This window comes from Drosophila gunungcola, unplaced genomic scaffold (genome assembly GCF_025200985.1).
Source record: "Drosophila gunungcola strain Sukarami unplaced genomic scaffold, Dgunungcola_SK_2 000019F, whole genome shotgun sequence".
Taxonomy (NCBI): domain Eukaryota; kingdom Metazoa; phylum Arthropoda; class Insecta; order Diptera; family Drosophilidae; genus Drosophila; species Drosophila gunungcola.
The window spans coordinates 1141669-1152669 of record NW_026453201.1 but is presented as its reverse complement, the minus strand read 5'-3'; the positions used below and the strand labels follow the sequence as shown (position 1 = coordinate 1152669).

Sequence of the window (11001 nt, the reverse complement as noted above, 5' to 3'; positions counted from 1 at the left end):
CTTTTCCGAAAATCCCTTCGGGGCTTCTACGACTGCTACTGACAGTTTTTCTTCCAGCCAGCCTCGGTGTCTGTCCCTCGCCGGTATCATCACGCTGTGACCTGCGCATTTCACCTCTGCTCCGATTTTGGTGAGGAAGTTCCATCCTAGCACCAGTGCGTCGATCAATCCTGAGAGGATCAACAGCTCCATTGACACTTTTCTTGTGCCAAGTCCGATTTGAATTTCTAGCTGCGATTTTACGTCTCCGCATCCACCGTCCGCCATCCGTACTTGCCTCTTTGTGGGTCAAACCTTTCCTGCCGCCTGCAGCCTGTCCGCCAGCTCTTTACTGATGAAACTCGCTGTGGCGCTGGTGTCCACCGTGGCCTTAACATTTGCGTCACCTATGAGCACTGTGGCGGACAGTTTATTTCTTTCGCCTTCAGGTCGCCCATTATTTTTAATAGGCAGCACCTTACGGTCCCTGGCTGTCACTCGGAGGCTGGGATCGTTGCGCGTTTCCCGAACAGCACTCCACCGTTCGGACACCAATCTTTCCGCATCGCCAGCAGAACGTGAGTCGCCGGGCGGAGATGGCGACCCCCTGTCCTAGCTATCGCCTTACCTGGGCATCGACGATCTCTGCGCGGGTGGACCTTCCCTTTCTCCGCAACTCGTGGGATTCAATAATTAATACAAATAATACAAAAATAAACACCACAATGGAGCCGGGCACTCCTAAGAAACCCGAAACGCTGGCGAAGGTGGGTGATGCAACAGCGATAGGATCTGCGAGCGTTGGCCCCGCCTGTGCTCGCACCAGCTCGGGGGCTATCCCGAAAGGGTCCCATCCCAAATTGGGGGTGAAAGGTGGAAGACAGTCGGCCGCCAGCACCTCTGCAAAATGCGCGTCGGCGCCAAAAACTGCAGAAGGTGCGGCTAAGACTGTTGCTTCACCGACTGAGCAAAGCAAATTTGCACATGCGGAGAAGCGGACTGCCGCGCAGACACTCCGCTCACAGAACAGGAGCAAGATCGCCAACCCCTCAGCCGAATGGTTGAAGAAGGTGGAGTGGGCGAGAAAGGTGCTCCCAAATTATGGCCAAGAGAGGCCTAGTGCAGAGAACGCACAGCCGAAAAGACAGCGATCTCTTGAATTGCCTGGACCTGCGGCAAAGAGATCGAAGGTCCAACCAAACCTGTCTTTTGCGGACATCACGCGGGACAGAATTTTGATTGGGCTGGTGGACGAGGGAAATCCCGGAGGCTCCTTGTCAGACAACAGATTCATAGAAACTACTTCAACATTAGACTCTCCCACTCCAGCGGAATTCGTCAGCCTTAGACAAATAAACTGGCGCGCTTATAGAGAAGCATTACTAGGTATTCTTCCAATAGAACCCCCAAATGACAATAGTAATCTACCCAGTCTAGATAACTTAGTAGGGTCCTTCACAGAAGCCTGCAATATGGCCTTCGAATCAGCCTACCCTAAATGCAATCCGAGGGGATCCAAAAAGCCCCTTGGTGTACCCAGAAACTTTCAGAACTCAGATCCAGCTGCAGAACCCTTTTTAACAGGACGAAAGCGGGGAATGAAGATCTAAAATGGCAACAATATAAGTTGGAACTAGCCTCCTACAAGATGGCCATAAGAAAGGGAAAACGATCAGCTTGGCAAACCTTCTGCTCAAACATAGAGGAAACAACCAAAGCAGCTTGGGAAGATCCTCTCCAAAACCACCCCTTCCTTGGGATACCTTAAAAAACCAGATGGCTAAGCCTTTTTCTAGACTCCCACTTTCCGGGTAATCTCCCGGTAGAACGAATTCCAGAAAATCAGTCTGGTTCAAGCATCTGCGCACATCCAAGAAAATTTTTTCGCACTATACTTAAGATTGGAACATTGCCATCAACATGGAGGAAAACAAAGGTAGTCTTTATACCCAAAGCGGGCAAAGCCGCGCACACGACGACGAAGCATTTTAGGCATATAAGTTTGACATCCTTTCTACTTAAGAGTTTTGAACGACTGATTGGACTGCACATCAGGTCAGTCATGGACTCAAAACAATTATCAGCAGCACAACATGCTTACTCAAAGAACAAGTTCACCGAATCAGCACTACACACGGTAGTCAGCCAAATCGAAAAGTCACTCAACCACAAGGAATACGCACTAGTTGCATTCCTGGACATAGAGGGCGCTTTCAACAATGTTCTCCCTGCAGCCATAACCGAACACCTCACTGACCTGGGTGTTGAGTTTCAAGTCGTGGAGCTAATCCATAAATTGCTGATGAGCAGAAGGGTAACCTCCATCCTAGGAACCTTAACACAAACAAGGTTCGTGAACAGTGGAACCCCTCAGGGTGGTGTACTCCCCCTCTACTATGGAACATCGCAGTGAATAAGCTGCCGTATAACATGGAAGGTGGTGGATGTAAGGTTGTGGCATATGCGGACGACGTAGCCGTTATTTACTCAGGGAAATTCCCACCAACATTAAATAACTGCTCTCTCTCTCTTTCAGTGATAACGCTAGATACTTGGGGTTAGTACTAGATAAGCGTCTAACATGGAGACTGAACAGCCAAGAGAGAACGATAAAGGCAACAATTGCCATCTATTCCTGCAAAAAAGCGATCGGAACGAAATGGGGCATGTCCCCGGAAATCGTCAACTGCATACACACAGCGATAGTCAAGCCTATTCTACTCTACGGAGTGTTAATATGGTGGCCTGCGCTAATGAAGCAGACAACCAAAGCAAACCTTAACAAGATTCAACGAATGGCATCCTTATGCATAAGCGGAGCCTTTCGCACCAACCCCAACTAGGCGCAAAATACTATTCTGAACCTTCTCAGCCTGGACTAAGCCGGCATGGAGCGGGCCAAGATAGCTGCGATTCGAATGAGGGACTTAGGGCAATGGTCTCCCCAAAAATATGGTCATGCAGGATACACCAGCAAAACGTAACCATCCCACCTAAAACGGATCTATGCGAACCAATTGAATAGAGCCACACCCCCTATGAAGCATTACTCCCAACCAGAGAAGACTGGGAGCAAGGTCTACCGGGCCGAAAAAAGACAGTCAACTTCTACACTGTCGGCTCCAAATTAAAAAATCAAGTCGGAGGAGGATATACTCCGAAAAACTTAACATCAGGAAATCCTTCAGACTTCCGGATCACTGCAGTGTCTTCCAAGCGGAAGTATATGCTATAAATGAAGCTTTGTTGCTCCTAAACGATGCAAACTGACAAAAGAAATGGGTAAACATCTGCAGTGATAGTCAAGCGGCTATCAGGTCGATTATCTCGACCAATACAAACTCTCAAACTATATCAAACTGAGATGGCTTTGCAGTTTAAGGTATACCTTATATGGGTCCCGGGTTGCCGAAACATTGCAGGCAATTGTACAGGCATGGCACTACCGTCCCTCTCCTTCCGGACAAGGATAACATTGGTATGCCGATGGCCACCGGCAAGCTAAACATTAAAAAAAATATAAAGAACTTGCGAGCCTAGCATGGACACACGTAAGATATTGTCGCATCTCTCGCCAGACATGGCCAATTATTAATGCGAAGAGAACTTCTAAAGCTAAAGCGAACCGAGTGCGAAATGCTAATACGAGTGCTTACAGGCCATTGGTTGGTCGGCACACATGCAAGCAGACTGTGCGCGCCTTAAAACGATTTCTGCAGAAGCTGCAGGGACGAGGAGAATCTGCCCGGCCTTATGCAGATCTAGACTGCACCACTTAGGGAATCCCTTCATGAGCAACCTATCTGAACTGGCGAATTTAAGCCTAAAGCGAATAATAAAATTCATGAAAGCAACCGGATGGGAGCTGCGGTAAGAGCAGCAGACAATAATATAGGAAAGGAGACACAGATCCACGCGGTATCACAATGAACTTTTTAGGCCTAAGTGTGTCAATAATTTGACAGCTGCTCTAAACTATCCTAACCTAACCTAGGGCTTTCAAATGTTATTCTTACATGAGTTTTGAGTTATATAAGTGGTAACAACGAGTCTTCTTTAAAAGCTCTGTTCCTGAAATTATCCAAGTTACTTCAGGCGTCCCACAAGGGAGCCACCTGGGACCACTTCTCTTTACCTTATTTATTAACGATCTCCCTTAAGTTTTGACACAGTCGCGTGTCCTCATGTACACAGATGACGTCAAGTTATGCCTGCAACATAGCGATATTTCCCTTGGTTGAGATTTACAAATGAAACTTAATACTTTTCAGACATGGTGTTCTGTAAATCTATTGAATTTAAATAGCACTAAATGCAAAGTAATGACATTTTATGTGGGGGTTGTGAGTTGACTAGAATTAGACATATTGATGACCTTGGCGCCACGGAGACTTTGAGAGTCCCAAGTTACTGGGTCACCTAAATTTCTCTGTGCCTTATAGAATTACTAGGAACTATGTTCCTCATATATTATATCATTGCCGATATCAAAACAGTGATATTCATGAACCTTTTAGTCATTAATAACAAACTCTATCACATAATTTTTACTACCGTCTCTTTACCAATTTTGAAAACAATAATCTTATCTTACTTAGCACGAAATTATAATGTAGTATTTTGTTTCGTATGTATTTTCAATTATTTCGTCCGTCTCTTTTCTTCCACATCTCGCGATCTTGTTTTGAACAACCCCCTGGGGTCCACGCGTAACAAGCATTGCTCGGTGTCGTAAGGGCCACTTGTATGTACTGACCATAGTGCAGCAACGTCCAACATAATAAATCCTGATCCCAATCACTTTTTTTTATTCAGAGTTTTTTAATAAAAAGCTCTTCTGAAAGGAGCCAGTCATCCTAAGGGATCATATATTTTTGATAATGTCACACTATCCTTTTGTAAGTATTTTTTGATTCACCTCAATTTTTTTTAAATTTAAATAAATCCGTTTGAGGTTCCCATTGAAGCCCCATAGTCTTAACGCTTTCATTTTCCACAATAGCAAGCACTTTGTTATCTCCTGTGTCCTCAACTGTTTGCGTTACTTTCGAGTTGTTGACATTTCCATAAATGAAATCCTCCTTTTTTAGGATTCTTCTACAGAAATCATCCTAATCTTCTACATATAGAAATCATTCCCAACTAATTCACTTAGATATTTGTTTTACAATCATCCACAATATCTTTGGTAGATAAATATGGTGCAGGTGCAGTACCATATGTGACTGTTATCAATTTATATTTTTTTCATCTGAAGAATTTCACCGTAAAATATATTGATACTGTTGATCATAATCATTAATTTTTACCTGACGATACATTTTTTGAACATCCACAGATACTATATACTCCCATTTTCTCCATTTAACGATAATGTCAAATCTTTGGTAGATAAATATGGTGCAGATGTAGTACCATATGTGACTGTTGTCAATTTATATTTTTTTCATCTGAAGAATTTCACCGTAAAATATATTGATACTGTTGATCATAATCATTAATTTCTATCTGACGATAAATTTTTTCAACATCCACAGATACTATATACTCCCATTTTCTCCATTTAACGATAATGTCAAAAATATCTTTTTGAACTCGTAGACAAACCCACACACCACACAAGCATGGTCCTTGATTTTATGTATGCGTAGGAGTGTTCAAAGATCCCACATATTCGGGTATTAAGTGCAGGGCAGGTAAAAGCTTGTCAGTATTCTTGTGTTGTTATAACAGCGCCCGTGTCTATCACGGCCAATAATCCACAGGCCCGCTGGGTGCCGTCTGCGGAGACATCGTCGACCCAATAATGTAGCAAGCCGTCTAGCCAGATCGTTCGTGTGAGCCAGCAAGCCTTGAAGGGTCGCAACTTAGCCTGAAGGGTTAGACCGCTACTTGTCGTCCATTCTGTCCAGATTTGATCTAGCTGAGCCACACACGCGATAAGGATAAATTGACATTAATCCTTTCCAACAAAGGCGACGGTCCAATGTTACACCAAGGTAGATCACCTTGTCTTCATACTTAAGTCTATTCCCATCAAGGTAGAGGGCGGAGAGCAAATATGGCGTGCTGCGCGTCTGGACACGTCGGGACAGCAAACTCCCTTTTATCCAAGAATGACACGATTAGCTTCCATAATAGGCATTAGTTTGTAAAAGAGACTTTCTTGCCAAACCCTGTCAAAGGCATGTCGAACATCAAGAAAGACGGCTAAGCAGCATTTGCGATCTTCCAGAGCACCCAGTACATGATGTTATTCGGTTGACCTGCTCAATTGTTCCGTGCTTTTGATGTTGACAATTGCTTGATGTTGACAATTGCTCTATGTAGCGGCGCTGGACATATGCTTCTTTTTGTTATCAGTAGTTTTTGCTGAAGCGTCAAAAATTACTCTTAAAATGGTCGCCAGGCTCGAAACTCTTATTACAGCCTGGTGCGATAAGAAATACTTACCTTCCTTCTGCACCTCAACCATATGTCCTAAATCCATTTCTTTTTAATTTTTTCTCCAGATTCATGAAACGAGCCATCGCTTGTTTCTTTGAATCCTCTAAGGAGATAAAAAAAAAAAAATGTATCGTCTATCTGAATCTATTCTAATCTATTTCAGATTCGACATCATTTGAGTCTTATTCCTCCACTTCCCAATACCGATCCATATCATTTGGTTATATTGTAGTTGCTACAGTTGTTTTCTTTCACTTGGATTTTCTACATCCAGGGACAATCCATCCAAAATCGGTTTTTGGCCGAGGAGGCCATTTTATCTAACCACTCGACTTTGCAGAATGTGAGTGTTAGCATACCACTTTAGTCGACGCATACAGACAGCGCTAACTCTGCCTGCTTTACCTTCAAAACCCGCATTCTATTTTTACCAGCTCTAGCCTATAAATTTCCTGTGTGGGAGACAAATATTTTGACTCTGTATATCTTAGAACCTAAGCAATGCAATGTATTTTTAACTAACAAACCCATTCCACTTCTGTGCAATGCCCTCATATGCATGTTTTTCTCCGAGTTAAACCAATTCAAGTGTTGGTGAAAAATTTAATACTATTTTGTATTAACAACGCGAAAACTTTGTGAACGCAGTAGTTCGAGACGATTTTAATTTGCGAAAAATTGTGAAACTATGTCGAAAGCGCGACGAAAAGGAGTGGCTACGATGATGTTCGATGGATCACTAACAATTATATTTCAATAATTTCTCTTAGAACCTAACTTATGCTACGGTGGCGAGAGACGGGGCGAATTCGCAAGAGCGAACAGACGAAAGCTTTATTGGCTCCCGCTCTCGCCCTACAACTAGTGATTTAAATACAAGCGCTGAGTGCGCAAACACCGCCTTCTCTGAAGGGACGACGTCCTTCAGCCCAGAACGGGCAACAGGGCCAGTCGGTGGACAGCTCGCCGATATTCGCCGTCCTGCGTCCTGACGTCCGCCACGCGAACCTTGCTATCGGCGCCGGCGTGCACCGCTACCACTCGTCCGATCCTCCACTGCTGGGGCGGAAGATTGTCTTCTGCGACGACGACGAGCGCTCCCACGACGAGGTTGGGCTCCCCCTGGTGCCACTTGGACCGCTGCTGGAGGCTGGAGATGTACTCCCGGGACCATCGCTGCCAGAACCTGTGCCTGAGAGACGAGACACCTCGCCATCGTCGCAAGCAGGTCAGGCTGATCTGGTCCGGGAGCGCCGCTGATGGTGGGGCCAGAAGAGGGCCGCCGATGAGCAGATGCCCGGGGGTCAGGGCCTCGCCGTCGTTCGGGTCGCTGCTTAGAGCGCTGAGGGGCCTGGAGTTGAGCACGGCCTCCACGCTGGTGAGCAGAGTTCCGAGCTCCTCCGCGGTCAAGAGGTCTTGGCCTACCGTCCGAAGGAACAGGTGCTTTGCAGACTTCACACCTGCCTCCCATAGTCCGCCGAAGTGCGGTGCTCTGGGCGGTATGAACGCAAACTCGCATCCTTTTTTTGATGCGAATGTTTCGATACCGCCCCCCTGCTCCTCCAGACGGGCTCGGAACTCTCTCATGTGGCGATCTGCGCCGACGAAATTGGTGGCGTTGTCGCACCACACCTTTTCCGGAATCCCGCGACGACTCACGAACCTTTGAAATGCCAACAAGAACGCATCAGTGGTTAGGTCAGACACTAATTCTAAGTGGACCGCTTTGGACGCAAAACAGACGAACAAGGCCACGTACGACTTGTACGGTGGCTTACCACGGATACGATACGTTGTGCTGAAGGGACCACAAAAATCAACGCCACAAATATTGAACGGGCGGAGAGCTCGAAGTCTATCTGCTGGCAAGTTTCCCATAATTTGCGTCAAAAGTTGCGGCTTACAGCGAAAGCAGCGCATGCACGACCGAACTGTTCGTCGGCAGACTTCTTGAGCATTAACTAGCCAGATTTTCTCGCGCAGACGACTTACGAGAGCTCGTGGGCCAGCGTGACAGTTCGTAACGTGCAGGTATGACACATAGGATCTGACGAACTGTGAGCTTTTAGACAGCAACAACGGGAATTTGGCTTCGTACGGGATAGGAGCATTCAATAACCGACCCCCAACTCGTAGCAATGTCGAGGAGCACCAATCCGATTTATTTTCCTGAAGAAAAGGGTTTAACTTTTGAATATTCGTTGCTACCGGTTTATTCTTCCGAATTTTACTTATGTCGTCCCTGAACTCGTGAAATTGGACAACTTCGACAATTTTATCAAAAGCGAAATCCAGTTCTCTTGGCGAAATACTTTTTTCAAAGGGCTTCGACACCTTTCTGCACCTTTGAATAAAACGAAAAACCCACACGAAAACTCTCAAAAGCTTCAGGTGCGACGAAAAAGACTCTATTTTCTGAAGCACATAATTTGGCTCTGGGCTGACTACGAGAGCTATTGCCGATTTTCGTAGCTCCATCGACATTACATCAGCCGGCAGTTCGAAATGTTTATTTACAGGCCAATTATTTTCTGAGTCTAGCAAGAACGAAGGCCCACCGAACCAAATGGACGTTGTAAGCTCCTCTACGTCACATCCTCGGGACACTATATCTGCTGGGTTGACTTTCGTGGGAACGTGTCTCCAAATTGCTTTCTCCGACCACTCCTGAATATCTGCAACCCGGTTCGAAACAAAAACCGACAACGACGAGGGATGGGTTTTAATCCAGTGTAAAGTGATCTCGGAGTCTGTCCACAGGAAAACATTCTCAATGGGAGAATTTAGCAATGGCCTGACACGATTATAGAGATCTGCTAAAAGGTGAGCTGCACACAGCTCAAGGCGAGGCAAAGTTTTCGTCTTGAGGGGAGCTACTTTCGATTTGGCGGTCAATAAAGACACTTTCAAACCTTCAGCAGTTTGAGTCCGAATGTAGATGCACGCTCCATACGCTCGCATGGAAGCGTCAGCGAAACCATGTATTTGAATCGGGACTTGTGGATCTGTGTTGACGAATCGCGATACCTTAATTTTAGGCAGCTGCAGAAGCGTCGCTTTAAACGTCTCCCACGACGTGAGCAACTGCATCGGTAGCGACTCGTCCCAATCTAATTTTCGAAGCCACAGTTCCTGCAACAACATCTTTGCCTTTGTGACCAAAGGACACAAGAGGCCAAGTGGGTCGAAAAGTCGAGCAGTCACCGACAAAATATTTCGTTTTGTCGCGCGAAGATCCAGGAAAGAGTCATCCAACCGAAATTGAAAGTAATCTTTAACCGGTAACCAAACCACGCCAAGGGTCTTGGTTACGTCTGAGTCTGCCATAAGTGGCATTACAGCGCTATCAGATGCGGATAACTCTGGGCAGTTTGAAAACCACTTTGCCAATTCAAAGCCTGCCTCTTGCAAGACCTGAGAAACTTCGTCTCGAAGGCTTTGCAGGTCCTCAACGCATCCGGCGCCAGTCAACAAATCGTCAACATAAAAATCATTCTGAATAACCTTTGCGGCTTTTGGATGAGTTGCTTGCGCCATCTCTCCTAGCCGCATTAAACACCGAATCGCCAAAAAGGGTGCTGGCGAAGTTCCATATGTAACGGTGTTCAACTTAAAGATTTTCAGGGACTCAGAAGGATCTCGTCTCCATACTATGAGCTGGAAGTTACGATCAGCTTCGTCCACCATCACTTGGCGATACATCTTTTTGACGTCGGCCGCAAGGGCAAACTTATGCAATCTAAACCGAAGCAGAGTCGAGTACAGCTCCTCTTGAATAGTTGGGCCTACCATCAAGATGTCATTCAACGCTACCTGCGTAGAAGTACGGCTCGATGCATCGAAAACTACTCTCAACTTAGTTGAAGTACTTTGTGGCCGTAAAACGCATTGGTGCGGAATGAAATAGTGCGGAGTATTCGGAATTTTGTCATTGGTGGAAGACATGTGGCCCAGTGAAACATATTCCTCCATGAATTCAATATACATCTTCTTCAGCGAAGGGTCCTTTGACAATTTCCTTTCTAGCGACAAAAATCTACGTTTCGCAACTTCGTATGACGAACCAAGAGTATTTGGGTCAGATTTAAACGGCAAACGAACCGAAAATCTACCGGACGACAATCTTTGAGTATTTTTCTCAAAGTGTTGTTGACAGAGTTGTTGCTCAGGAGTATGGACTTTAGCCTTGGGCGGCAAGTCCTCCACAGACCAAAATTTCTGCAGGGTTGTGTCAATTGACTCCAACGCTTCCTCCTGGCAGCTGAGATGTACCATTTTTTCAGCGTTTTTATTATTTTCAGAGGCACATCTGCCTGACACTATCCAGCCGAGAACTGTCTTTTGTAAGGATGGGGAATTCAGGCCCCTGCTTTATCTGGCCAATAGATAAAAGTTCAAAGAATGTTTCAGCGCCGATAAGCATATCTATTTTTTGGGGCTTGAAGAAGAATGGATCTGCCAACTGAATATTTTCAGGCACCCTCCACCCGCTGGTGTTCACCGCTTGATCCGGATGATAACCAGAAATATTTTTCATAATCCAAAAATCGGACGACAATTGGCTGTTCCCTATTC

The 11001-nt window shown here is 45.6% G+C and overlaps 1 pseudogene; it reads left to right on the top strand.

Moving 5' to 3' along the window:
* The first annotated feature begins 2041 nt into the window (after positions 1 to 2041).
* LOC128263823 (uncharacterized) lies at positions 2042 to 3853 on the top strand (annotated as a pseudogene).
* The last annotated feature ends 7148 nt before the right edge of the window (positions 3854 to 11001 follow it).